Genomic DNA, 24,502 nt, shown 5'->3' with positions numbered 1-24,502 from the left:
ATTGAATTTTACCTTTAATTGACACATAAACAAAATTTAATTTGGGCACTGAAAGTCTATGTCATAGGAACCCTGTAATTTGGGGCCTGTTTACATCTCCAGAAAGTTCAGCCTCACCACCCCAGGGAAAAATATATTCATTTGTCTTTTTCCAAAAAAATATAAAATGAAACCTAACATGACAGATTTAGAGAAATTATCAGCTTCAAGATAAATTTAAAGAGGCAAGATCTTAGCCCTAAATATATTTTTTCTATGATCTTTGAAAGAGCCTTATAGTTACCTCATAACAATTGAAAAATACCAAGGGAAGGGCCAAGAGGTGGCAGGAAGAAGCCAGACTCTCCCTGGGTGTGTCATCTGGTAGGACCTCAATGTGAAGTGAACTAAACTGTACCTGTGTAATTTTAGCAGCCTACTCAGCACATGTTTTTAAAAATCATTTTTTCTTAAGATCCAAAAGGTTAAGGAGAGGTCGTAGATTTGACTGGAGAGCCTAAAAGCCAGATATTATTTTTGAGAGACTCTAATAGCCTGGTGATCAGTTCAAGAAATCACAGTCATTCAAGATGATGTCTTACATGTACTGGCTTCTCTGTAAAATGAATTTACCTTTTCATTATTATTTACTGAGTGAGCCAGTATTTCATTTGTATGGATTTTATCCAGCAACTAGGGAGAAAAAACACAGAAAATCTAATAAAAAGATGAAGCTGCTGTACAATATTTGGAGTCTGTATCCAGGCTTTGGAGGTCACATTTCTGCCTTTTTTTATGATGTTCATTTTAGAAAATGAAAAAAAAATGTATACATATGGAGATGCACCTTTTCTGTATTCCAATTGACAGTGAATTTGACCTGACAAGCGTAGAGATACACTTATCAGGAAAGACAGCAACAAAACTGTGGCAAAAATAAAATCGAAAACTCATGAGCGAGTTGACCTCGTTGGTTTATCATTTGAGTAATGATGGAGAATCTCATCTGGCTGTCGCAGGCATCTCAGGTCTACAATCCCGGGATGGGTGACGGGAGCAGGACTCAAGTTGAATTTGGCATGTTGTACCATTCCCCATGGAGAAAGCCGGATCCTAGAAAGCATGTTTATTAGCAAGTCACCTCTTCTTAAAAGGCTCCGTTGCTAGGTCCCCAACCCTTTCACTGCTCATTGTCCACTGTTAATTCCGGAGGGTAGGGAGCTTCACAAGCCTCCAGTGTGTAAAGTCATTGCATTATGCTACCAATGTCTTGTGCAATGATTTTCCAACCTGTGCACCCCTAAGAGTTGCAGAGTCACTGAGAAGCTCTATGACACTTAGATTTTTCCCAATTAATAGATACTAAAAATATAGTTACTATCACACAAGCATTCTTAAACTTTCAGAACCAAAACAGAGCCCTCATACTCGAAAAGATTAAGAACACCTGTCTAATGAGAAAGATGTGGGTGGGAAGGTTCAAATTTATCCTGCCATAGATAAATTAGCTTTTTATCTAACTAGCTTTTGGGTCTAAGCAAGTCATTTGTCTCCTTTATGCCTCAGTTTCTAAGTCACATAAAAGACAGGTGACAAGAAGCTCTTTGGGAAGTTTTTTAAGTGTGTTTGAAGAGAAATGTTTGCAAACCATCTAGTTTTGTTTTGTTTTGTTCTTGCTAATAACAATGACCCTGTATATCAAATTAGCAATATTCATTTCTTAAGTATCAAATCTACCTGAAAGTATCATCCCAATCCCCAACTCAATAACTAGGGGATTTCATTCCAGTCCTCTTTCTTATTGTCAGTACTCCACCACATTGTGTTTTCTTATTTCTTTGGTTTCTTGTGAGTGGTATAAAGTTTCTCTGTCAAACAACATGACTTACAGGGTCCAAATACATGAAGTGATGTGCCCTTTTTATCAGTGAAGCAGCTGGCGTCTGTATCACCCAGATCCAGAACCATGGAGGTAGCCCCAAACCTTACAGGTCCCACAAGAGAGAGTCCAGGGTCAGTCACTCAGTAATCACAGCCAGCTGAAGAAGAGGTCAAGCTGGACCCCAAGTCACTGGAATATCTAAGCAGGAGAGGGGTGGGCTTGTTTTCCACACTAGCTATTACAAAATCCCCAGGCCCGGTTTACCTGTGGCTGATTCCCCCTAACTTTCAAGCTCAAGTAAAATCCTAAACCTTCACTTGAGCTGAAAATCAAAATTCAAGTCAAAATCAAAGTAAAACCTGCAGTGATTCTGAACAACAGCAATGTCTGAAATAATACAGCACCTGGCACTTTAAAGACAACTCTCAGAAGCTCAATATTAAGAAACTATCTGAAGCAACAGCTCTGCAGCCCACCTCGATGGATATAAATAACATTACTGCTCTATAAAATCACATTAAAGAGGAAAAGTGGAATACGAAATGGTATTGATTGATTATGACTCTATGAAATGCTTATATGTACATTAGTAAAGAGAGGATTAAAATCCTCTCTTTGAATCATAAAAAGTGGCTTACCATTTATTATTTGTTGGCAAATTTGTTTACATTTGGAAGGAAATCAGAATGGGAGAAAGCAATGCACAGAAAAATTCAATATAAGTTTTAGTGAACCAGTTTTTAAAAAATGACTCTGATACTATCCCATAAAACGTTCCCTTAGAAACCTCTGACATCTTCGGAGCCAAGTCTCCATAATTCACCGGCCATTTCATTATCTAAATCCGAGGTCCATCATCCCCTTCCAACATCATCTTTGTCTTTGTTGTTCTTTGATCAGCCCAGACTAGAAGCTGCAGGTTGTCAGGGAACCTGAAGTTCAGCCCCACTGGAAATGGGGACGACCCCCCAAATGTTTGGTCAGATAGTATTATCCATCAGGACTGGAGGGACACAAAGCCAATCCAGGGCGGAGGCTCTCAGCTGTATGTTAATGCTGACCTTCTCTGAAGCAACATGCTCTCTCTAGCTTCCACACATGTCTAATCACTAGGGAGTTGTCTAGCTACACGAATTTTTCACATTTGTCAGCTAAATCAGCGCTCCAAATGCACAATGCAGCACTTAGAAACATTACGTGAATTTATTAAATTCTCTGGAGGACTTTGGGTCCATAAAGCAGTAAATTGATTACAGGCAACTGAGGCCATAATATTTTCATCAGCAACAAAAGCAGTCATGCTCCCATATTGTCCATGGCATGTGAAGAGAAACGGGGCCTCACTTCACTTGGGCCAGCAGGCTGAGATTCACAGAGCAGATGAGAAGGCTCTGGAATGCGCCGACATGATGTGTCATTTAATCAGTGCTGTTTAGAGCTTCTGCTTTGGGGTACGCTACATAAAAGAAAACATGTCTCTTCCCATTCTCAATTGGCCTACAAATGCTTTCAGAATTAGCCCTTGAGACCACAGCTGCTCATTGACTTTACTATGAAATAGCCTATTGATATTGCTATCAAAATGATGGGCATTATTAGCAAGCCAAGAGGAGAAGAGGGTTAACAGTGATGACATAATTTTGATGGTGAACATTCTTCTCTGTGGGCTGGTGACCATGTAACAGACTTCCTATAACCCCTCCATAGAGGAAAGGGACTATCCTAATATTTTCTAGAATGTCTAACATGCAAGAAATTATTACAGTTGTTTTCCCATGGGTTCTTCTATTTCAACCTGAAGAGCTGGGGATTATAATTGCTGTTTTTAAAAGAAAAAAACTAGTCTTAGCATAGTTAAGTAATTTACCCAAAATCACAGAGTTGAGAAATGCTTAAGTTTGGATCCCAATCAGGCCTGTTCATTTCCAAAGACACACTTATTCTGTGATCCCAATTGAAATTATTGGCTGTTCATTTCTTCTAAATCCTTTGGCTCTTCCAGAAAAGTAATTGGGCATCTTCCTTCTGCTCATGGGGAAACTTTGAGTAACCTAGTGTTTCTGGATATTGAGGAAAGGGTAAATCATTTTTTTTAAAGAGAGAGAAAGAGAGAGAGAGAGAGAGAGAATATTTTTTGTAGATGGACACAACACAATGCCTTTATTTTTATGTGGTGCTGAGAATCGAACCCGAGTCACGCCTGTGCTAGGGGAGCACTCTACTGCTGAGCCACAATCCCAGCCCAGGAAAGGGTAAATCTAAGGGCAATCCTGAGAGAGTTGGGTCACCAGAGGTGTCACCTCAGATCCCTTCCACTAGGCCTTTGAACTTGCTTCTGATATCCTGGGAAAGTAAATGATTATCAAATTCAACTGTGGTGAAGTATAATATTTTTTAAATTGATGACTAGATTTTGATAAACATCTAAAATGACTATAGTTCTTCCCTCTATATTGAAGGGTACAGGCAACTTAACCCGAGTGTGGGTTAGTCCTCCTCCTCGGTTACCTCCAGACTAAATGAGGTCTCTGTATTAGAGAAGTGGAGACCTTGCTACAGAGCAGTCTAGGGATTTAGGGAGCATTCTCCCCTCCATACGCCAGAGCCTTTGAACCGACCCCCTTGGACTGTGATGGAGAAGTAGCAGAATCTCCTTAAGGCCTAAAAAACCTGAGCTAATGGTCAACATAGAAGGAAGGGTTCTATTTTACCAGCCTGTGGATTCTCAGTGCTTGGCAAACCGCCTGGTATACACAGACCTCAGTGAGTGTTTATTAGATTCAACTGAAATACTAAAAGATCTCAGCCATTTGTCAAGTTATAAATATCAGAGAATTGAGAATTACCTTGTGAGCCATTTTTAAATATGCTAATTTGTGAGCATAATTATGTTTCATATGTGGTGATTCACAAAGCTTAGGCCAGAACTTCCCAGTTCATCTTAAAGCTATTTACTCAAGCAACTCTGACTTTGTAGGAAAAACCATACAATATTTATTCTATCAGAATTATTCCCAAAATCTGTGTCTATCCATAATAGTCTTTCCAAACTGGGATTATCCAAGCCATGCCAAGGAGTATAACCGTCTTGGAATTAGACATCATTTTGTGTATTTTTTCCTCCCCATATTATTGGCTGCAATTGCAGAAACTTCATCTTTCTCTAACTTTTTTGCTCACAAGAATGTTAGCTGAATTTCCCGCTTATGGCTTGTCTGATGCTAAAAATCTACCAGTCTTTCAGAAATTTATCTAATTTATTTTGAGAATAATGTTATGAACTCTATTTAAATAGCATCCAAACCCAGTTGCCAGTGCTGTGTAAAATAGCACCACCTACTGGCAACATTGTTACATTACACTGGCACGTTCTTTGCCCTGAAATCAGCCCAATATCCCTGAACTCTCTCCTGCTGAGAAACTTTCCCAAGTAACGTCACAAACACAACAGACTAGAAAGATTTCAAATGCAATATTTTCTGTATTGGGAATTGAACTCATGGCCTCCTACATGCTGAGCAAGTGTCATACCCCTGAACTATACCCTAAATTTCTGAATATATTTTGCCATCAGGAAGACGACTACTCATTCACAGTTGTTGCTTATTAAAAAAAAATATGACCTCCATCTTTTTTTTTGGACCAAAAACTGTTGCAAGAGGCAACAGTTTCCTTCAAGTCTAACACCAGTGTCCAGTGGGTCTCCACTAAGCGTTTCATGTTTTGGGTTATGTGGGCTCAGAAATATCATTCTACATATAGTAAAAGTATTTGTTCACAAAACACCAAAACAAGCTTTAATAATTGGGTATTTTTCTACTGTGAACATTTATTTATTACTGATCAAAATATTCATTCAATAAATAGTAACAAGGCTTGGGGATACCACAGTGAGCCACCTAGATCCTGGCCCTGCCTGGAAAAGAATACACAACCCATATAGAGTCATGAGATTTATGGTAGAAAAAACAAGGAGCTGTGGAACAAGCACGCCCAACATAGTCAAGGATAACTCAAAGACAGCCTTATAGCAGGTCGTCTTGGTGCCCCACCCAGGACCCCTCAACACACTGAAAGTCATTCGTAGCTTCACTAGATAGTTCTAGACACACTCATGGTTTTACATGAAGCACCTTCATTTCTCTGTGAGATGACACTTGCCAGCCACAAAATGCAGAAGCTAGAAGTTCCAGGGAATTAACAACCAGTTAATCAGCAGGGGAGAGATAGAGCTGGAGGATGAATGCCCCAGCTTTCCTGCCCCTCAGTAGATAATTCTGAAGTGTTTCCTACTGAGGCTCTTAAAAGGCCCCTGTGGAATGCACACAATGTATGTTGACAGGACCATTATAATTCGAACATTTTTAACAAACGACATCTGTCTTTCCCACAAATATTGTGAAGCAATTAAGAATTAAGGCCAAAGAATAAGGAAGACAAGAGACTGAATGTCACATTGTTAATATTAAAGAATATGATTTATGACTTTAGGCAAGTGGATCACATTACATTCAACCCAAGAGTCAAAACATTTGTCTTTTGAGTAAAAAGTACCACTAAATGTGAGCAAGCCTCTGAAAAACAGGGCGTGTCCAGTGCTCTTACATCATGGAAGGTTGGAGTAGAATGCAAGCTTCCCTTAGGCTTCCAAGAGAAAATAGTCACAGTTAGTACTTCCACATTCCTCAGGCAGATGAGTGATTCCTCCTCCATAGAGAAGCAAAGAAGGGGTGTAAGAAGGCCAAAAATGTTAGATGAGTGGGGTCCTTCCATGTGGACTGAAACCTCAACAGTGGGAAGAAATGTCCCTACCACCACCACCAGTCTGTTACCTGTCAACACTAGGAAAGGAGGGTTTTGCTAGGCCAGTGATTCCTCACACCATCACTCAATGTAATAAGTGAAAATAAAATATTTTAATTTCCACAGAGCATACATGCAGTTCTTACTACAATTACAGCTTCTTAATGCTCTCAACATTCATCCCAACTGGTCCACTATTAAGACCACAGTAATCAATTATAAGAACCGAGAATGATCATTCAATCAATAATTTGTATATTAATAAGTGGATTTTAACCATGTAGTACCCGTCTACTACCAAAGGCATTTAAGAAAAGCGTTCTTTTCCTGATTTTGCTTTTAATGTTTGTTGAATCCTTGCTGTGTACTAATACCTTACACATTTATTTAACCCCCACAATAACTTTGACATGAGTACCATATTATCCCTACTACTCAGATGAGAAAACAGACTCAGATTAAGAAACTTAATGAAGGTCACACCAAAAATATATATAGAGAGAGAGAGAGTGAAGCCAACACTCAAGCCTTGGTCAATCTTTTGCCTAAAGTCATGTTCTTGCTGAGGATGGTGGTACATACCTGTAATCCCAGCTACACAGGAGGCTGAAGCAGGAGGATTCTCAAGTTTGAAAATCTGGGCAATGTAGTGAGACCCTGTCTCAAATGTTTTAAAAGGAGGCTGATAATGTAGCTCAATGATAGAGCCCTTACCTAGCGTGTAAGAGGTCTTAAATTCAATCCTGAGTACTGCAAAAATTAAAGTTCATGCTCTTAAGCCCTATCCAAACCTTCCCCTCTAATCATTTAGCTAAATGGATGTCTTAAAATAAGTAATTAAGGGCCTGGGGTTGTGGCTCAGCGGTAGAGCACTCGCATGTGCGAGGCCCTGGTTTGATCCTCAGCACCACATAAAAAATAAATAAATAAAATAAAGGTATTGACAGCTACAACTAAAAAATAAATATTTTTTTAAAAATAATTCATTCAATGCTTTGAATGAGAGATTTCAATAGGATAATGAGCTCTGAAACCAATTAATGAATAATGCAAATTGATTTAAATATTTTCCTTCATGATTAATTAGCCTTCAAGTGCCTAAACCAAATTTTACTTGGAACAAAAGTTCAGAAAAACCAAAGAAAAAAATTTCCATTTTTTAGATAAAACCTTACTAAGTATCTTCCTATCTGAAATTAATCCTAGTAATACCTAATCTTTGAGGTTCTATTTATACATATTCTCTGTATTAATAAGAATTTTTTTTACCTCCCCTGACCACCACTTTTCTTTTTCTTTTTCTTATTATTTTTATTTTTCAATACTGGAGATTGAACCCAGGGGTGCTCCACCACTAAGATAAATCCCCAACCCTTTCCATATTTTATTTTGAGACAGGGCTTCATTGGTGATCCTCCTGCCTCAGCCTCCTGAGCGGCTGGGATTATAATATGCACCACCACCCCTGTATCTCAGATTGTCTTATTTCCACGATTTTATTTTTCCATAAGTACCACTTGTGAACTATGTTCAACTCTGTATAAATGCTACAGCGAATACTTGCAATTCATACTGCAATCACAGCTCCTTAATGCTGAGTATCATGATTATTTTCTTGTGTTTTAAATTCAGAGAACTCAGAGACATATTCCTAGAACCTAAAAAGATACCTGAAAAAAAAAGGAACTCAAATGAGAGTTTATTTGAAGTAATGAATCAACTGAATGAATGCATGAGAAGGATTTGACTCACTAAATAGGACTTACAGAACTTGTCTCTTCTAAAGATAGACTGATTCAAGCCAACCTACTTTGATTCCAAGGTTTTGGTGTTTCATTTTGTTTTGTTTTTTCTTAATGGAGGTAGATTATAAGACCAAAAATAGATATTACATCTACACTTAGAAGGAAAGTGTGCCACCCAGCAATCCTGAACTCTATGCTAAGTACATCCACTCAGTGTATTCTTGAATTATCTCCTCCTGGGGAGGGGATGTGCTTTTGTGGGTTGTGTCGTATTCAGGAAAGCTGTCGTATTTAGCACTCTATGAGCTGCATGCTTGAGGAGAAGTGTGTGGATGCCTGGTGGCAGGGTTGTGGGATATGAAGGGTGTTTATTTGTCCAGCAAGTATGCACCCTGCCATCACCCCTTCCTAAGAACTCAAGCTGGCTGTCCATGGTGCCTCATTTCTCTTACCACATGATTGGGACAAGGTTTGGCATATAACCCAGTCAGGTGGAAGTCTTTCTTTGAGATTCTTCCAACTGTAAATGAGTCATAATATATGAATATATATGAATAATTATTTTAAATCTAAATTTTTAGCAACAATCTTCCATAAAGCAAGAGAGAATAAAAACAAACAGAGCTGGGCACGGTGGTGCACACCGTAATTCCAGCGGCTCAGAAGACTGAGGCAGGAGGATTTTGAGTACAAAGCCAGTCTCAGCAAGTAAGCAAGACCCAAACCAACTCATTGAGATCCTGTCTCTAAGTAAGATACAAAAAGGACTGGGGATGTGGCTTAGTGGTTGAGTGACCCTGGGTTCAATCCCTAGTAACAAAAAAGAAAAAAAAAAAAAAAGGAAAGAAAGAAAAACAGAGAGGATGGGTCCTGGTGACAGAGACCTGGATGTGACTGCCAAGCCTTTGTCCCTCTATCAATATCTTCAGGGAGATCTGTGGAGTAAAGGAAGGAGTTGGGAGAAGGAGGAGAGGAGGTAAAGAAGAGGTGGTGTGGATGAAATTGGCCAAATTATACTGTTACGTTGTGTTTATGTACAAATATATAACCATGAACCCCACTGTCATATATAATGATAATGTGCCAATAAAAGAAAAAAATCAACCCCTTCAGACCTACGAGATAACCCCTCTTGCTGAAACTAGTTTAAAGTAGGTTTTGTTTTCAAGTCCCAACAGTCCAAAAGCCCTCATAAACTTGTTAAGCACCATCTCTCCAGTAAGCTAACAGGTTGAATTTGATGCTTTCGTGATGCTGACCACAAGATGGAGCCGCAAGCATTCTTTCAAAGACTTCTTAAGTCAATCTGCCACATTCTAATAGCTTATTTATGCCCCACACAGATCCTATTCGTCTGGGCTGCAAAAATCCTTCCATTCCAGATAAGTCCATATGCACTCTGGTAGTGATAATGTGCCTCCCAGAGCATCCTGGATGTGATGGTTTTCAGTTTATGATCAAATGCCAAAACAAACAAATGTGAAAAAGTTTTGGTCAATTCTTTCAGGAAAACAAAATCAACCTGCAAAAAAAAGTTCAGGAAATTTTGTCATATTAAAATGTTCTTTGCCGGCTGGAATCACCAAGCTCCTATGATGTACCCACTCAAATAGCCTGATTAGTTTTCCTCTCTTCACGGCCAAACAGTTTTAAGATATTTTTTAAGTTGTTCTTTCTGTTGACAACTTGTTTATGTCCCTGTCTCTAAACTGGACTTCGGTCGTGTTCACCAGTTGGCTTGGAAAGTCTCCTCAAAGCTTGCTTTCAGTTCCGTTACAAGCTATTGCACATAAATTCAATACCAAAATATGCTACACCTTACGGGATTCTATCTCTGAATTGTGTTTTAATGTACGTTTATAAAAATGGAAGGGCAAAGCCTCTTGAATAAAACACACAGTTCCTACTACTATAATAAAACTTTTGTGAATCCTTTATGTGGAGAATCTCTCGCCTTTTGTTGCATCTTTGGTAGCAAAACATCATTGTTACAATCTGGTCACAGCCTATTATTTTCCTTTTGACAACTGGACACAATTTGTAATTATACAATTCATTTAATTATTGGTTTAATATTTTCTTCTTTACACTTATCTATCTCTATAAGGAAGCAACTATATCTATTTTGTATGACTATGTAGTTGGCACCTATAATATTGACTGGCACTCAATAAGTATTTATGTAGGTCATTAGGAGAGTGTCACAAATATATCAATTTTCTGAATACAAAATTATTATAAAACAGGTGTGCTTTAATCAGTTTTTTCATTGCTGTGACCAACAGACCTGACAAGAAAATTTTTAGAGGAAGAAATTTATTGGGGGGCTCATGGTTTCAGAAGTCTCAGTCTATAGATGGCCAGTTCCATTCCTCAGGGCCTAAGATGAGGCAGAATATCAAGGCAGACAGATGTGGTGAAGGAAAGCCACCCAGGACATGATGATCATGAAGTAGAGAAATACCTCTCCTCACCACAGACAAAATATATACCACAAAGGCATATCCCCAACCACCCACCTCCTCCAGCCACTGCCTAACTGCCTACAGTTAGGTTAAGGCTCTCATAACCCAATCATTTCACCTCCGAGCTTTCTTGCATTGTTTCACACATAAGCTTTTGGGGGACGCCTCATATCTAAACCTTAACAAGGTGAAATTATGTATCACAATACAATCTGTGTCCTGGCAAACAATAGGACACAAATCAGTTCCAGAGTCCACTCCTACCCAGGTTGGGAGAAAAGCCTTACTCCAAGAGCATAGGTTCTATACTAATCTCTGCCGCAGTCTTGGCTGGGCACAGAATCACGAGCCACCACACAGCTTTGTAGATTCAAACAGCAATTCTTTATTCCCAAACTCATGCCGGCCTCCACACACGTTCTGGGGCAATCCCAGTTCTGCTGCCACCCAATTCACCTCCTCCACGAGGCTTTTTTCCCAAAATGCTCTCTGAGTCTCATGAGAACTCCAAGGGAGCTCAGGTAGCAGGAACGCCCTATTTCCAGCAGCAATAATCCTCAACATGAACTTCCCTAAAACCCAAGGTCTTAAACTGGGAACGCCCTAAACCCAAGGACCGGGATACTATACTTCCTCAAACTGCAGGGTACACCCTAATCCTGGATCCACCCTGGTCTTTGAGCAGGGTCACCTTTCTCAAACACACATGCAAGGTCAACAGCGAAATTAACATGGGGTACACTGGCAAGGCAATTTCGATGCGTCATTTCTACTTGGTAATGGCCCTCAGCAAATCTCTGATGTCCAACCCATTTCCAGCACATCCTCTCCTCTACCTAGTGAAGAGGCAGAAGTTCTATCTATTCCTGTCCTAGGTAGAGTTCTCCCTAACTGACATGGCCCATACGTGGATTATCTTAGTCTATTTTGTGCTACTATAACAGAATGCCATAGGCTGAATAATTTATAAATAATAGAAGTGTATTTGGTTCATGGTTCTGGAGACTGAGAAGTCCTGTCAAGGTGCCTGAATTCAGAAGGGTCTTTGTGCTGTGTCATTTCATGGAGGAAGGAGAAAGGATAAGAGAGGGCAGGGGTGAGGGAGGAAAGAAAGGGCTGAATCCACTTTTAAGATTACCAATGGATTTCCATGATGATAACATAAACCTTTCATGAACACAGAGCCCTCATGACCTAATCACCTCTCACCAGGCCCGATCTCCAAACGTTGTTGCATTGGGGATTAAGTCTCCAACACATGAATTTTGGGGGACACATTCAAACTACAGGTTGGATCAAAACTTATCAGGTTTTCCATCAGAAATCGGGCTCTTCCAACTCAGGAAGGTCCACTCTCTCATTCAGCACTTGCTCTACGTCAAGTCCTCTGCCAATAACCACACAGTCATTGTCTCACTCCTTCCCATGCTTGAGAATTCATTGGATGGGGTTCATTTTACAGAAAAGTAAGAAGGCCTTAGAGAGGTTGATTTATTTGCCCACAGCCATACAGCTGTTAAATGAAAGTCCAGTTTTCAACCCCATGCTGCTTGATGCTGGAGCCCAGGACAAAGGACAAAATAAATCATAAAAAGTAAGATGCAACACTTGTTCTTGAGTTGCCAAATCCACTAACAATACAAATCACTACCAGGCTGCACAGGTAGCCTACAGGGATTGTTCTGTCAGGCTAGGTACTAGGATTACTCTACTTGATAACCAGTCTTACTCATTCACAAGTTGTTTAATGCAAAGATCATTGAATTCAAGACTCATTCTAGCCTCAAACTTGCTGGATAATTTATAAATAATAAAAGTTTGTTTGTTTATCTATTAGTTGTAAGTCCAGTTTTAGTTTCTATTTCCTATCTGAAGGATAAAATATAATGCCTAGTTAGCTCATCAGTCTACTATAAATTTTATAGATTTGAAAACCAGAGACTTGAACACTGTCAAATTAAGGTTAAAGGTTATTGTTAATGCCAATCTGAAGTCACCTTGAGTTTTCTCCCACTATGGTTTTCAAACCTATTAATAATACTTATAATCAGTTCACGAAAATTTAAGAAAGTAAGGTGTAATTGTGGCTCCTGGTGGGAAAGGAACTATGGAAAGAAAAGGAAAGAGATCAAGGCAACAGTGCAGTTCCATGCATGTTCAATTTATTAGTATGCTTCTCGACAACTGGGCTATAAATATTCTTCTTACATATTAAATAGTAAATGTTTGCATTATTTAATAAAGGAAGGTATTACTACAGAAAAACATCCATAAAGCAAGAGTTTAAATGTGCACTTTCTTCAAGGTAACTTTTGTGTTTGGGATTTTTTTTTAATGGAAGAAACATGAAACCACGCATATATTATGTGTAGAGATGGGGATAAAACATATTAACCTATTGATTCCTCTACACCCAAATCTCAGAAAATTTCAACCTGAGAACAGAGTTTAGTATCCGCTTTCCATTGAAAAATCTGTCCCCTTTGGATTAGTTGGAAACCATTTCTTTTTCCAAAAAAAGAACTCTGATTTAGTCTAGAGAGAGCGAGCACATTTGTCATAACTGTAAATTTGTTTGAAGGAACAACTGGGCTTACACAGGCCATCTGGAAAAGACAAATGTTTCATAGAAGCATGTGGGAAATTTCACTGACAACATATGTAACCCAGTGAACTGCCTTTGGCATTGCCAAAAGGAGAAAATTCCATTACACACAAGGAAGGTATTTCAACAATCACCTCAAAATAAATACACATCAATCTTTTAACTTAACTGAAACATATGTAAGGTGTAGCTCTGTCTCCCTCCCCCCATGTACTGGCAACTAAATATGCAGCCTCTGCAGGGAAAAGCATTTGGTTCAATTCCACGGGGACAACCTTGAAACTGCGGCATTCATCTGCTCACGTTTAAAGAAGTGTGTCTCCCTGCAGCTCTGCCTGCCTTTGCTCTCTTCCCACTTGTTTTAGTCGGCTATTTCACCACAGTGACTAAAAGACCCAACCAGAACAATTATAGAGGAGGAAAAGTTTATTTAAGGGCTCAGGGTTTCAGAGGTCTTAGTCCACAGAAGGCCGGCTCTGTTCCTCAGGGCTTGAGGTGAGGCAGGACATCATGGTGGGAGACTGTGGCAGGGGACATCGGCTCACATGATCAAGAGAAAGAGGTCTCTACTTGCTAGATACAAATATGTACCCCAAAGCCACACCCCAATTCCCACCTCATCCAGCCACACCCTACCACTTCAGCTACCACTCAGTTAATCCCTATCAGGGGATTAATTCACTGATCAGATTAAGATTCTCACAATCCAATTGTTTCTCCTCTGAACCTTGTTGCATTTTCTTATATGTGAGCTTTTGGTAGATACTTCACATCCAAACCATAACACCACCCTCCTGAAGCCATGGCATGACACTGTGAAAGATGTCCTGGAAGAGAATTAGGGAGGAGGTGGAAAGTTCTAGTGCTGCCCCTGTCACTAATTCACAGAGTGGCCTCAAACAAGCCAGATAACCATTCTGTTTAGTGTTATCACCTATAAAATGAAGAAATAACTCCTTCTAGTTAACATGGCCGTGTTTTTGTGAAAATTCCATTAACACCTCATATTAGGATAATAGTTTACAGTGTGACAATTTGTTTTGAGTAGATTGTTTCATTCAATCACAATTTTATCCCCATTTTAGAAATAAGAAAATACATACTATGCTAGAGAAATGGTAGTTACTACAATAAACAAACCCCAAGACATCCCTGGCTTAACACAATAAGGCTTAGTTCTCACTCATGTAACAATGTGACACACATGCTCCGGGTGAAGGGGTGACATTTTTTGTGAGGTAATGAATGAGCCCAGGTTCTTGCTATCTTATGGCTCCACAAATCCCTTAAGCCCTGGAGCCTTCACCCTCCTGCTGGAAGACAGGAAGAGACAATAGGGAAAAAACACAGCTACCTCTTTACACAGTGGTTATGCCATTACCTCAAGGTTACAAAACTAGTAGATAAAGGTTTTAGTCATCCATTTCTGCATAGCGAATTATCATAAGTGCACTCACTTAAAATGGCATTCATTTGTTTTCTCATAGTTACTCTGGATCCAGTGTCTGGACATGGATGAGCTAGCAGGGTTCTCTGCTTCAGCGTCTCACAAAGCTGTAGTTAATGGCAGCTTCAGGCTTAGAAAATAATAGTTCTAAAACTGTTATAATCTGTAAGAAATTAAAATATCTTAATACTAACTATTTCAGGACGACAGAGAAGAATAGAATGAAAAAGAGATTTTAATGGAAGAATCCAATCATGCAGAGGGCAGGTTTTAATGGAAGAATCCAATCATGTAGAGGGCAGGAGAGAGGATAAGGAAAACTCAGATGTTTCCAGCCATGTTGACAGACAGAAGTGATCAGAAGAACCTAAAGAGATAGAGTAGCAATAAAGTGAAGGTGCAACTAGAACTCTGCACAGACCACTTGAGATAAAGAAGAATAACAATGCAGAGTAGCATGAAATTCAGAAACTACAACAAGGAAATAAATGTATACCAGTTGTGAACCTATTTCTAACTTTGTCTCTATGGACCTCACTTTTCCTCACCTGAAATGATTCTTACTTTGCAGGATAAGAGCTGACTGGTACAAAGAATTAACAGTAGCAATTACACTTAATTTTGCATCTGAAAAGAAGAGGAACGGTATACCCAGCAATTGGCTGCATGCCCACCTGTTGGATCTACGGATTCACCTATTCAAGTAGCAGCAGGTGGAGGTCTTCCAGGAAATTACATGAATCTATTAGCCTTAACGGAAAACCCAGTACTGAAAAATAAGCAAAGAGAACCCATCTCCCTCATTTGAAATCAGAATTCTTGAAATGCCAACCACCTTTCCTGGCCACCTACAGAACTGTGACATACATGAGCTCATAGCAGGGACCCCATCCAATGTTCCCTGAAGAGCTCTAGTAGCCAGCCACAGAAGCCTGGGCTCAAAACCTGACTCACTCAGTTATGTCCCTGGCCTGGCCCTATCTCAAGAGCTGAGTTCATCCAGCTCAAAACCAGAAAAAAGTATGCAAACAACCATAGCTACTGCCCAAGGTCACACCAGCAGACAACCTGAGGTTGCCCATGATAGGGAACCAGACAGGTGAGGTGCTCAACAAAAACAAACATTGATATCTGCCCAGTCATAGGGTTGACAGGAAAATTGCTTCCTTGGTGACCACGGGATGAGTAAATGAATGAATGAATGAATGAATATCCCCAAAGGTTTTGTTCAGAAAAATGGGCTATAGGACAGGTAAGTGGTCCATGAAGTATGTTGAACCCTAGCCAGAAAATTCACTCTCTTAATTTCGTCAATAAATACAATGTGACAATAGTAGAACAAAACTCCTGAATTGGAATTTATTAGAATGTATAAGCCAAGTGCAGTGGTACACACCTGTAGTCCCAACTAGTCTGGAAACTGAGGCAGGAGGATCATTTGAGCCTAAGAATTCAAGGCCAGACTGGGCAACATAGAAAGACCCTGCCTCAGAAGAAAACAAAAGTGTAGACAGGAGAAACTTAAAGGTAAGACCATGTAGCAGTGGTTTGTAATTTCCTACTATACTATAAAGAAAAACTGCTATTATGACATGATTTACTTTCTTAGTAGAAGCTGAACTTTTGAACAAAGACTTTGGCTTATGTCTATCAAACTGAATTTTCTTCTAATGATGTAACCAACTATTCGATGAGACCATTTTAGGAGGAAATAAAATCAGTCCTAGGAAATAAATATTTCTTGCACTAAAGAAAAACTGTTAAGAATTCATAGATCTGCCAGGTGTGACAGTGCATACCTGTAATCCCAACAACACAGGAGGCTCAGGCTACCCTCAGCAACTTAGCAAGGCCCTAAGCAATTTATTGAGACTCTGTCTCAAATTTTTAAAAAATAATAAAAAATAAAATACAAAGGACTTACAATGTGGCTCGGTGGTAAAGCACTTCTGGGTTCAATCCTCAGTGCCAAAAAAGAGAAGAAGAAGAGAATTCACAGATCTACTTGGAAAATCAGTGCTTAAAAAAAATTATAATTTGGATTCTACTTCAGTGATTATTATGCTCTTGTAGCTGAGTGACTTGTGCTGCCAAGACACATGACATTAATCCAAAATTACCTTCACACAGTCTTTAAAATAGCAAACCAAAAGGAACTAAGCACAAGCAACCTGAGCCAGACATGTGCTAACAGAGTCACACTATAAATAGAAAAAAAGGAGGATCAAGAGAAAACAAGGTCAAAGAAACAACCAAAACACTGCTCTTCAATTCAGACCAAGAGTGTCTTTCCCAGGGCAGAGTAACGAAACCATTGCTTCTTGCATTGTTTGGCTGGGGACTGCCATGGTTTATACCTGCTGGGTTCTGAGAGCAATTTTTTAGTAAGCAGCATTCCCTCTAACAACAGGGTAGGTTCACAGAGGAAATGCATACTGCCACTTTTGCCTTCTAGTCTTTTCTGCAGAATTTGGACTACAGCATTGTGGAACCTTCAATGCCCAGTACTGATAAATCCCTTTGAGTTTCTGGAAGAGTTAGTTACCCCTTTCAGATTCAGCTGTGAGAGTGGTGTGAATCTCTTCACCTTAACAGAAAATCCAGTACTGAAGAATAAGCAAAGAGGACCAGTCTCCATCATTTGAAATCAGAATTCTTGAAATGCCAACCACATTTCCTGGCCACTTACGGATCTGCGACAAACATGTGCTCATGTGGATTGATGCCAAAACAAATTTGCATTAGGCAAATTTGTACCTTTAATGGTGAGTTTGGGGATTTCCCTCAGCCTACCAGAGGAAGAAGAAGCTATACTCTAGCAGCAGAACATATTCAGGAACTCAAAAGTTCTGTTGTTCTGTCACTCATTCTGGGTTCGGGGAAAGTTCTAGAAACTCATCCTCCACTCTCTACGAATTTGCAGTAACTCTCCCTGGCTGTCTGCCCTGGGATGGACCAGAGGATGGGTACTATACAGCTGTTGGAATAATCCCTGGATCATTGCAGTCTCCATTGGCAGAGACGACACTCCCATACTGGCTTCTCTGCACCTGAGAGGAAACTCCCAGAAGCTCCTGGGCACAATTACCTACTTCAACTAGACTTGGTCTTAATTAATATTCAATTTCATTTAATAGTTGATATTCTTCAACAAATTACCCCCAGATATTTAGATTCTATAAACATTCTACAAAGTCTGTTGTGGGTGTTTTGTATTTAAACCATTAAAATTAGAGCCAGCGCAGTGGCACATGCCTGTCATCCCAGCAGCTCAGGAGACTGAAGCAGGAGGATCATGAGTTCAAAGCCAGCCTCAACAAAAGCAAGATGCTAAGCAACTTAGTGAGACCCTATCTCTAAATAAAATACAAAATAAGGCTGGGGATGTGGCTCAGTGACCGAATGCCTGAGTTCAATCCCCAAAACAACAACACAAAAAAAACTATAGCTAAAAAAATAGTGTGTGTGTGTGTGTGTGTGTACATATGTGCATAGATATATGTGTAGGTATACAAATATGCATACTATAGACATACATATACACATATATAGTGTACATGTAAATTTGCAAAACCATCTATTTTAGGACTGGTTCATTTGTAACTGACTATATCTGTAAACTCAATTTATTAATTTCAAACCCAACTTACTATCTAGCTTAATGGGAGAAAAGACTATATTGATTATTCTGTCTTGAAAGTCAGGGTTTTCAGGTTTTAGGCATTGTGAGACTATCACCAGGAGACTCTCATTATCTCTCCCCTTTCCTCAGTGTTGGTCTCATCCTCAGAAGGTGCTTTTCCTATGGCAGCAAAGGTGGCCCTCAGGATCTTTGTATCTGCATAGTTCTTAGCACATAGAATCTCAGAAGAATAACAACCTCTTACTAGGGCAAAGCTAAGGTGGGCTCCACATGGTGGTGGGAAGGCCATGAGGAGCCAGAGCAGTGTCAGGGCCTGTGCAGAGAACATCCGTGGAGGAAGGCTGCCCAGTGCAGAGCACCAGAGCCCAAGCAGGTGAAGCAAGAGAATCTCCACTGAGTGATGAGGACATCTTTATTGGGAGGGCACAGCCTGACATGGCGACTGGTCTTTCCTGATCAGAGTAAGAAAAAACATTCATGGAAGAGGTGGATCAGCATGTGCAGACACTGAGTGAGGTGAAGCGGTGCCCGAGGGAAGGAGGGTGGCCCAGTCAATGACGTTGTTTGTAAATAAGTAACCACAGTTGTATTATTCTTCTCCTACCCCTCCTTTCCTCTTATATGTAATTTTGTATAACCCTGATGATCACCTTCCATTTCCATGCGATTTCCCTTCTCACTCCCCTTCCCTCCCACCTCTCATCCCTGTTTAATGTTAATCTTCTTCTCAAGCTCTTCGTCCCTACCCTGTCCTTGGTTACTCCCCTTATATCAAAGAAGTCATTTGGCATTTGTTTTTTAAGGATTGGCTAGCTTCACTTAGCATAAAAGGGGAGGGGAGGGGAGGGGAGGGGAGGGGGGATAGTAGAGAATAGGATAGACAGCAGAATACATCAGACACTAGAATGGCAATATGTAAATCAATGGAAGTGTAACTGATGTGATACAGCAATCTGTATACGGGGTAAAAATGGGAGTTCATAACCCACTTGAATCAAACTGTGAAATATGATATATTAAGAACTATGTAATGTTTTGAACGACCAACAATAAAAAAAAAAGAAAAAAAATACACTAAAAAAAAAAATAAGTAACCACATCAAAGATGAGGAACTGGGCTCCTCACTGACTGATAAGGGACTTACAAAGGGAGAGAACTAATAGGTACTGGAGAACACTCCTGGTTTTAAAAACAGATGCTAATATCGAGATGGTAACCATTAATTAACATAGACAGATGACAGATCAGAAAGAGATGACAACAATAGATAGATGCAAATAGAAATGACTGACAAGATAGAGATCACAGTGACAGCCACCACAGTGGCACACACCTGCAATCCCAGCAACTTGGGAAGCTGAGGAGGACGATCACAAGATTGAAGCCCATCTTGGCAACTTAGCAAGACCCTGTCTCAAAATTTAAAAACAAAAATGAAAGAAGGACTGGGGATGTAGCTCAGTAGCAGAGCACCAAAGTTTCCAGCCTCAATACCAGAAAAAAAACGAGACAGAGATGTTAATGTTAAAGAGACAGATATGCACAACAGGTATAGATAATAAGTAAATAAACATTGTTGATAGATGATAGATAAGTAGTCAAAATAGATATGTGTGTTTGTGTTTGTGTGTGTTTGTGTGTGTGTGTGTATACACACATGCACATATATTTCCAAACTCTGCCCACTGATAGTATGCGGAAGTAGGAATACCCCAGAAGCAATACACACACTAGTACGCAAATCTTGGGTTCTAACTGCTGCAGTCTGGCTGGGCAAATTCAGGAGCCACTTGTCAAAAGAAACTAACTTTATTTTTAGAACCACACACGCCAAACAAAACAGCTCCTCACGAAAAACCCTCAGAGCCCAACTGCCACCACCGGCTTCCCACAAGCCTCTCTCCCCAACACCAGCCTCTCCACCTCCCACAATCCTCCTGCTCTTGAGGCTGATTGGCTGGGTCGCGTGGGCGGAGCCAAAGAAGTCCCCCAATGAGCAGCTCCGTGGTCTGAAAGGGCAGGGAAACAGCCCAATGAGCATCACCGCATTGGAGCCAATCAGCTAGATGTTGCTGGGGCCGCTATGAGCCAATCATCAGCCGGCAGCTGGAAGTTTGCTGGCAGCTGGAAGTTTGCTGGGGCCCCTTTGGCTGTGGCTCTCAACATCTCCCCCTCTCTGTTTAAACAACAAGCATGTGGCTTAGGGACCGTGCCTGCCTTAGGTTGTCCAATACTACATATGGTCCTTACCCATCATTGGATGAGCTGACCTCACGGCATCAGCCTCCTGTCTTAGGTTGGTACCATTGCAATTGGATCTTACCCATCACTGACTACCAGTCCAGTATACAGCCACACCTGTGGAGAGGTCTTTGTACCAGCGGGTGTCGCGACCCCCTTGCCCGCAAGGAAGACGCAACAACAGGAATCTTCTTTCAGCCGTTTATTCAGGTCCTTGATATTTCTTCTTCTCTCTCTCGGATGCCTCTCCCAGCCTTAATAAAGCATCTCAAGCCCCAATGCGAAGCTGCCACGTGGAGCTTTCTCATAGGGTGTTAAAAAACCATGCGCCAACTCTCCCAAATAAGGAGTTGTTTGTTACAGACCACAGCGGAGCCAGCGCCATCTTGTAATGGCGACCACAGTCCGCAGAAACGGCTCACCACAGTTCCCCCTTTTGTTTTCCAAAAACAATACAGGCGAGAGTAGAGGTCCTATCCCACTGTGCAGAAGTGGCTGCATAGTATGGCTCAGCCCCAAGGAGGGCCCTTCCCCAGATCTGAGGCCATATCAGCCGACGCCTTTTTTCGTGGGACGGGGCGTGGACGCGTCTAACCCGCATGCAATAGGACATGCTCTCCTTGAGGTCCACTTCAAGGATCACTCAAGTGCAGTGCCTTGCCTCGCATCCTGTATCGTGATGATGGTGGACGAAGGGGGATGGCTGAGGCTGAACTGTGGCTGTATAGAAATACGACGACAAACAAGTTGGCAACACCCTAAAAGAAAGGCACGGGTCTTAAGGCGATAGAAAAGCACTAGTGTGGAAACCCATCTGCGTGCAATGGCAGTAAAGCCGGCAGAGTGCAAGGGCTTTCCAACACTAAGAGAATAACAAAGAAAGACATGTCGATCCCAGTGCAATGTTTATAAAACTTGGGGTGCAACGACCATGTCAAAGATTTACTGTTTAATCTGCGCAAGCCAGACTTGAGGTGAGATGCCATTTTCTAAAGCTGCAAGAGCTTGTATGATCATAGCTTTATCTGGACCAATTTCTGGCCAAATATTCGCCAATGATACGGGAGGCATTCCTGGAATCATTAAATCATGAACCGGCATCGGCATTGGCCAAGCCCGTGCCGCTGCCCACCACTGCATTGGTGTCGTCCATGTCATCGGCACCAGCACCAGAGCCAGAGCACTCAGCAGAATGAAGATCCTCATCACGGGGTTGCTGTGGTATTTCTTGTTGCTGAGTAGCTGGCGTCAAGACTCTTCTTGTCAGGCGTTCAGGGACCCACAATGGTTCCGTGCGATCCTGGGAAAAAACACATACAGATCCTCGTGCCCATGTCAGCACGGGGTCGGGGCCGTTCCATTGGCCCGTAAGAACATCTTTCCACTTAACATAGCCAATCACAGAGGGCTGAGGGGACACATGTCTATCGGCCGCAGAGCGACCGTGAATATCCAAATTCAAAAAATTAATGGTAAAGAGAGCTAAGGACAGGCGTTCTTTAGGAGTATGTTCAGCTCCTATTCCCCCCTTTTGTTTTTGTAAAGTTTCCTTTAAGGTGCGATGAGCACGCTCAACAGTAGGCTGCCGCATAGTGGCAAGCACACATAATTGGAAAGGTTTATCACTCTGGAGCCTGCATAAAGTAGCATGTTGTATAGCTTCTTCTACTGTCATAAGGGCCGCTCTAGCCTCTTTAGTGAGGCTACGAGGGGAAGTAAGATCTGGATCACCCCTAAGAGTAGCATACAAAGGCTGTAGCATAACATTAGAAATATGTAAATATCCTCGTATCCAATTAATATCTCCCAGCAGTTTTTGATAATCATTTAGAGTTTGGAGATCCTGAGTTCGTATGGTGATTTTTTGTGGTCGTAATTTGCCATACCCAATTGTTGCTCCCAAATACTTAATAGAATCCCCTGTTTGAACCTTTTCAGGTGCAATATGCAGTCCATATTGAGCTAACAACTTCACTAGGTCTTTATAGGCCTCATGAATTGTCTGCTCTAATTTAGCAGCCAATAATACCTATCCCTACAGTATCAGGACTTATGACTCCGGGGAAAACACGAAGACCTTGTAAAATAGAGGATGCACGTTCAATTAGCAAACCTACAGTGCCAGGTGGTAAAGGCCCTTTGAACTCAGTTTCCACCAATTGGACTCCCATCTTAGGTGTTAATACGAGTCTGGAGGTGGAACAGAGGTCCAATCCCGCGGCACCTGTAGTGGCTCTCCGCGTTTCATGGGATGGCGTAGAGATGGCCATGTCTCGGGTTCGGGTGCAACATTCTCCACTGCCCCATATATTTGTGGGCCCTGGGGTCGAGGGCCCCGTCGGCCGTTTTTTGGCCCAGCTGAAATAGGTTGTCCATGAATGTCCCTCACTGATCTACACTCTTTTGCCCAATGCTTCCCCTTTTTGCATCTTGGACACAACCCCGGTAGACGAAAGCCATTGGAAGGGCCACCGTGAGGAGGTCCAGTAAAATTGTCTTTTTTGGGACATTCACGTCTGACATGACCGGGTTGACCACAATGGAAGCACGTTCCGGCGGCAGGACCGCCCCCTTTTGCAATCCGAAGGACAGCAGCTGCAAGACCTGCATTAGTTAAAGGTCCTCCAATCTCTCTACACACCTTCATCCATGCTTCTATGCCTTTGTTCTTATAAGGAGCGATTGCTGCTTTACATTCCTTGGTGCATTGCTCAAAGACCAATTGCTTAACAAGGGGCATGGCTCTATCAGGATCCCCAAAAATCTTTCCAGCGGCATCCACCATCCTTGCTACAAAGTCTGAAAAGGGTTCTGTAGGGCCTTGTATAATCTTGGTCAAATTACCAGATACCTCTCCTCTGTTTGGAAGTGACTTCCATGCCCGAATGCAAATGTTATTAATTTGATCATATACCTCAAGAGGGAATCCTGTCTGTTGATTAGCAAATCTACCTTGCCCCAAAAGCATGTCCTTATCCCAATGAGGATGTCCCGCCGCATGGTTTTGGGCGGCCTGTTCTATTGCGCCCTCTAACACAAATGTTCTCCAGTCCAAATATTTACCTGGGGAAACACAAGCCCGAACAAGGCTAGCCCAATCAGAGGGAGTCATACAGTATCTAGACAGACTCTCCACCTGAGTTAGTGTGAAGGCGGCATCCACCCCATAAGTGCGCACAGACTCCGCCAGGGTCTTCACAATTTTAAAATCTAAAGGCTCATGGAATCTTCCCCTATTATCGTCCTGAAAAACTGGATAAGCAAGACCCATCTCAGCGTGAACAGCCTTCCATGTTTGAGCATGGAAAGCTCTCCCCGAAACACCCCCACCATACGGCGGTGGATCCGGAGGATCACATTTCTTGAGCCCCTGCTTATCTTTGCTCCCTTCTCCTACAGCTAAACTCCCTAGCTGGCGAGACAGCCTCCCAAGCTCCTCCTCCTCATTCTCCTCTTCCTCTGACCCACTTTCACATGGAGGTGTGCGCAGCGCACTGAGATCTGGATACAATCGCCTCTTCCCCTGTTTCACGCTCCGCACACTTCCATCCTCCCGAGATACCTCACTTCCTGCCGTCTCTGATTTCTCCTCATGTAATTGTTCTAGAACTTCCTGTCCTTTAGTAAGTGCGTCATGACATCTGTCCTCTGTGAGGCAACTACGGACTATTCTCCAAAGGGGTATCACCCC

General features: G+C 41.4%; 1 long non-coding RNA gene across 1 annotated transcript in view; it reads left to right on the top strand.

Annotated features, from left to right (window-relative positions):
- Nucleotides 1–24,502, top strand: part of LOC308654063 — a 173,278-nt gene that overhangs the window by 50,300 nt on the left and 98,476 nt on the right. The gene's annotated exons all lie outside the window — the stretch shown is intronic.

The sequence above is a fragment of the Spermophilus citellus genome, assembly GCF_964194105.1.
Source record: "Spermophilus citellus genome assembly, chromosome: 8".
Taxonomy (NCBI): Eukaryota; Metazoa; Chordata; class Mammalia; order Rodentia; family Sciuridae; genus Spermophilus; species Spermophilus citellus.
This window is presented reverse-complemented; position numbering and strand designations above follow the sequence as displayed.